Genomic DNA, 6081 nt, shown 5'->3' with positions numbered 1-6081 from the left:
AGGGGAACCATTAAAACTAGGTCTGTAGTCATAGAGACTGGTATAAAAAGATTGACTTGGAACTTTTTTTTCCATATGATGGGAGTATTATTTGTGACATTGGGAAATTGTATCTTAATTTTAGGTCCATGGACAAAATAATAAATTTTGAACTCAGATTGCAAAGTTACCTCAGTTTACTCAAGGTTATATGTAGAAATAAGCATCATTTTAGCAGTGACAAAGCTTCAAAAATATTTTGGAGTAACTTGAACCAACTGAATTCTGGGACAGGGTAGGGAACAGCTTTTATGAGTGTAAGAGAAAAATAGCAAATTTTAAAAACTTAGCAACACTGCCCTATTAGATTAAATTATGGAAAGTAAAAGGAAATTGAGGACAATGGCCTTGGTTGGTTGTGCCATTCCTTAATGTTCCAAATTTTTGTGCATGCTTTATTCGACTTATTGACTATAGGCTTAATATAAAAGAAAACTTACAAGATATGGGTAATTAAAGAAAACGGATTGGTAAGGTTTTATAGTAAGCAGAAATGAACTTCTTTTCTCATTTTTTGAGACAGGATATTGCTTTGTAGCTTAGGCTGGCCTTGACCTCAAGATATTCTAAGTGCTAAGATTACAGGTGTGAGTTGCAATGGGCCCAGAGAACTTTTGACTATTTCTTACATTTAAATGGTACCATCACAAGGCTACTCTTCTGGATATTGGGTGATATCAACGATATATCATTCTGTATTTAGATGAGAAAATCAAGAATGGTTGTGGACTTAATATTTTATTTGGTTGAAGTCATGCCAAACTTTCACAGGGTGGTGAAATGGTGACTAATTGTGCCCATGCTTTGTAGTATGGAACAGCAGTCTTTACATCCAAGGATGACAACTGATTTTCTTGAAGAAGCCACCAGTTCTGACTAGTCCTTTTCCTTCAGAGTTGTCAGTCTTGCCTCTGTGGTTTATACTAGTTTCTGGTACAGTGTAGTTTTACTAGCTAAGAGTCCAGCTAATTTCTTCTTCAGATAAAGGAAGCAGAAAAGGAGATGTTGATGGAGCTCATGTTCCATGATTGCTTTTTCACCTGAGCAGAAAAACTCCAATGACCACATGGCAGATGTTGGTCCTTACAATTCCAGGAGGGTGGAGAAAGGTAAACCTATTCTGGGTATGATTTATAGAGTGTGTCAGTAAGGAGTGTTGGAGTTGAATAGTCATCCAATTCAAGGCCCCACTTGTCCTTTGTAACTTAAGCTTTGCCCTAGAAATTCTTGTTCTTCTCAGTGTAAGTGTTTGGGTTGGGCAACCATATACTGACTCATGAGCAAAACCTTTGATTCAGGTTGATTTTGAATGTAAGTTTCCTATAACTCAAACACAAATTTTGATTAGTTTTAATTGGATCCTAATTGTTTTGAATTTCTTGATTGATATAGTAGGATAGTAGAAAGATTCAAGTTTACTAGACTCACGAACATTAGAAGACAGTACAGGGTACATTTATTTAATCTTTTGATATGTAACTTCTTAATCTACTTGAGGAGTGAACAGTCTTAAATTGTGCATTCCAATGATCTGTATTAAATACTGGAAAGTTTTAACATAAGCTTTCAATTAACACATTTTTAAGTATTTGTCTACAAATGAAAACTTTTTGCATTGCATATCAGTATGTCATCGTATTTTCCCTGAGCAATCCAGTAGTACATATTCTATATGAAACTACTAAGTGATACTAGGAAATGTTTAATAGAGTAAGGAGAAAAGTTTTTAAAGTTTTACTTAGTTATTTGCAGTTATACTTAGGACTGACATATTCTTTTGAAGAGAAGTGAAATTTGTTTTTCTAAGTGATGAAGAAAATTGTGATATTTGTAAAAAGCAGGTACTACTTAAAATGGTATTATGATAATTCTTCTGTACATGAACTTGTCTGGAATATTTGAAAGAGTTATATTTTACTGTTCATCATTGTCATACCTTGTAACTAGCATTTAGATATTTAAAGGTTCTATTAAGTTAGCATTGTATTTGGACAAAACATAACCAAACTGCAGGCCTATTTTCTTTCATACCTAATTAGAAATAAAAGCTAGAAGTTCTTTAAATTCAGTAGGCCAGTAATAGCTTATAATTCCCTTTCTTAAATTATGTGACTCTTCTGCTGTCAGCTTTCTAATGACTTTATTTTCGAAGTTCCTGCTCAGGAACTTGAGGAAAAAATGCTTGGAGTAGCTTTTCTCTATTTGAGTTACTGAGATTTAATGTTTTTTACTAGCTTATAGGGTTTGGAACAGTATGCATGGGCCACAAAGATTGCTTTGGAGAATTTTCAGTTTTATGTGTTACATTGCTAGAGAAGGCTTAGTGGTTTTTATAGTGTAAGAACTGATTTTTCCCATGCATATTCCTCTTGTTTTATGTCACTTATTGTTTGGGTTAAACTGGACACTTTTAAGCAGTTTGCCTGTGTGATGAGAAACATAATACTGTGACTTGATTTGAGCCATAACACACATCTTAATGTTAGCTCCTGTTTTGAGGAAAACATATGAAGTCTAGATATGTTTAGGTTAAGTCAAGGTGTATTATGTATTTTAGCGAGGAAATAAACAAGTTGGGAAAATACATTGATTATGCTATTCCTTTAAGAGAAAGATCAGTGTATTTGAATTTTTAAACTTTAGCTGATACAGAGTTTAGTGGCCTAAAATGCCTGAGATCCTAGGTTTGATCCCTAGTACTGCAAAAAAGCAAAAACCTTAGAACTTTTGGTTACTGTGTTCACATTATTGTGTACAAGCCCCATATAGTTTGGCTTTGAGAACTTTTCTGGTATTGTTTATAGGAAATGTATAAAAAAGTTGTTTGAAGTTTTGGTTATATTTTTATATTTGTAAAGCAAGGGTTTGATTAAGATGGTCATTGTTCTTTTTTATTTGTCATTTCAATAAAAATATTCAAAACAGAATGACTTTGTGATTATTTTTTGGATAGCCCTATGTGTGGGGATGTTGACCTTAGTGTGCCTGAAAGAATCTTGCATGGTTCTTTGTCCATGGCTGAGAGCCTGGACCATCAAATGCTGTCCTTCTCTTGCTCCTCGTATTACATGTTCCTGCAGTTGGAAGAGGTCACTGAATTTGGAGCCTGAAAATTGGGAGTTGGAAGTTGCAACACAGAGATGTGATGATAACTTCATGTTCATATGATTAAGAAATCTTTCCTTACTGGAAAGGGGAGATGATTGACTTTTAAACTTCTGAGAAGTTCTGACATAGAATGCTTTTTGCTTATGTAGTTCTGTGTAACTCAGCATCTTTAATAGGAATAGTTTCCCTATAGTACAGGATTTTAACTTGTGTTTGTGTGTGCATGTGTGTGTATATAACAACTATAGCCTTTTGGGCCCTCATAATAGATCAAAAGTTGAATGAGATCTGAAGCTGTTGGCAAGGTTGTTTTGAAAATTTTACTACTGTGTATCTATAACAGACATAAAAGAGTTGAGCAAAATATGAAAGGCTAAAAGTAGAAATGTGTCCATTAATTTAGTTTTCCCTCCTGCTAGATTCAGCAGTAGAGCACATTGGACCATCTTCTGAACACACCAGAAATCACTGAGTTACTGGATTCAAATCTTTTTTTTTTTTTTTGGTGGGTCATGAGGCTTGAACTCTGGGCTTGGGTGCTATCCTTGCATTCTTTAGCTCAAGGCGAGCACTCTATCTCTTGAGCCACAGTGTCACTTCTGGTTTTCTAGAGGTTAATTGGAGATAAGAGTCTCACAGACTTTTCCGCCACCATTGCCTGGCTTTGGATTAGAATCTTAAGTAACAACAAAATTATCCAGTCTCTTCCAGGGTGGTGAAAATCAAATGAGCTCATGAATACATATGGACAAAATGTTTTAAAAAATGAAATAATCTGTCTAGATGAGAATCTTATTCTGTATAAACTGCTTTATCTGGAATGACAAATTTCTCTAAACCAAACTGAATCAGAGTTACCATCCCACAAAGATGGCAGGAAGTTCAGTCTACCAGTTACTAGGAATAAAAGACCTGCCTAAAAAAATAGTCTGTAATCTAGAGGGCCAAAATGGTTCTCACATGAGGGTAGGGTTGGAGGTCTCTAGTTTTAATCACGGACTCCACTGAGAGTGGGCCCAGCCTCGAAAATCTAGTGCTATTTCTGCCTTACTACACTTGCGGCTTGGGACTCAACAGATAGTCCTTATGTCTGTGGCCCAGTCTTTATTGGTACACTAAACATTTATGTCTCCTGTGTCCAGTCTTTTCCTCTGGAATGGAGTGTAATTGCCAAAAGCTAGAAGTATGGATTAAGACTGGAAAGTTTTGTTTGGCTCAACAAACAAATCCCTAAAGCAAGTCTTGAGGGTTGTGCTGGGACCTGTGGTTACATGCCTGTAGTCCTAGCTGAAGCAAGAATGTTTGAATCCAGGATTTAAGACCAGCCTGGACAACTTACTTAGACCTAGTTCCTTGAAAAAAAATGACAAGAAGTAGTTATGTTCTTAGTTGAAGGGAACAAAGGAGAACAATTACTGATTATTCTAGTGAAATATATCCAGTCATAAGCCTTTAAATTCCTTTTACATGCAAATGAGAATTATCTTAACACGGGTGGGTTAATTTCATCAGTTTCACAAATTGGATTTTCAAAAAGCTTAAGCTTCTAAACTTAAAGCAGATCTTAATGCCAGCTGCTCTTAATGATAACACAAGGTTGATGTGTAACATAACTGGTGGCTTGGGTTCAATGTGAATGACACTGCAGCTTAATTATGGTGATTCAGATCTGATCTGTAAAGGACAATAGTGCCCTGGAAAGCTACTATCCTCATAGTTTATAAACAAAGCTTTTTAGCAGTCAAGCTTAAAGGTCCATGTTTTAATCAGATGGCTTTTGTCAGAGAACTAAAGGGAGTTCCAATATTCATAAAAGACTTAAAGGCAGCCTCAACCCCAGGAAAGCCAAACTTGTTTCATAGAAGACCCTAACATGGTTGTTAATCTTGAGGGTTTTTTTTTTTTGTGGTGAGTAGACTTTTAGAATATTGAAATGAAAAATACTTTAGGTGTAAATTAGTTCCTTTATATAAAAAGTGTAGAAGATGCAACAACTGTACCTACTCTGGGTTGGACACGATTATAGGCCTTGGGAATACAATAAAAAGTAAGACCCTTAAACTAGCACCTTTTGTAAAGATGGTTTTATTTGGTAACAGTTTTGAAATAGAATTCACTTGTTGAGGTGTAACATTCTGCTTTAACCCGTACAACAGTTACATTCATAGTTGTGTAGCTATAATTTTAGAACGTTTTGATCATCTCAGAAGTACCATTTAGTCACCACTCAGTTCTCATCTCATCCTTAAGTAGCCATTAACATATTTTCTTTTGTGGGGGAGGGAGGGAAAGAACCGGGTGGGTATTGAACCCACTGGGCTGGCACTCTACCACCCGAGCCCACACCGCCAGCCTCTGGTGTCCTGTTTTTATTTGCCTGTGCGGAACATGTCATTATCATCAGGATCACACATTTGGACTTTTGTTTCTGGCTCTGACTTAGGCAGGTTTCCAAGATTCGTCCATGTTGTGTCAGGGATCAGCACTGAATTCTTATGGCCGAACATTCCACTGTATGGATTACCCCCCTCGTTTCCACTCATCGCTAGGTGGATATAAGGTTTCCATTTGGGTTACTTGTGTGTGCTTTTCTTGGTGGATGCGCTTTCATTTCTCTAGGGTAAGCAAACAGGAGTGTAATTGCTAGGTCAAATGGTCACTCACGCTTACCTTTGAGGGACTGACAATTTCCGAGAGAAGCTGCACCATTTTACTCACCCACCCCCGAAAAATTAACTTCGTTTAGAGGTCATGCTCCAAGCTTTACAAAGAAACTTAAAACTTGGTTAATATTCTTTCTTGATGGGACAGGCTCCTACGGCATTTACCTCGCCCCCCCCCCGACAGCAGAGTGGCCGCCGGGGTGCTCAGGGGCGACCTGTTGGAGGTGGGGGCAGTGGGCCTCCCCGCGCGGCCCGGCCCGGCCGGCTCGGC

Source organism: Dipodomys ordii, unplaced genomic scaffold, assembly GCF_000151885.1.
Source record: "Dipodomys ordii isolate 6190 unplaced genomic scaffold, Dord_2.0 Scaffold106, whole genome shotgun sequence".
In the NCBI taxonomy this organism is placed as follows: Eukaryota; Metazoa; Chordata; class Mammalia; order Rodentia; family Heteromyidae; genus Dipodomys; species Dipodomys ordii.
Note: the sequence above shows the minus strand (reverse complement) of the source record.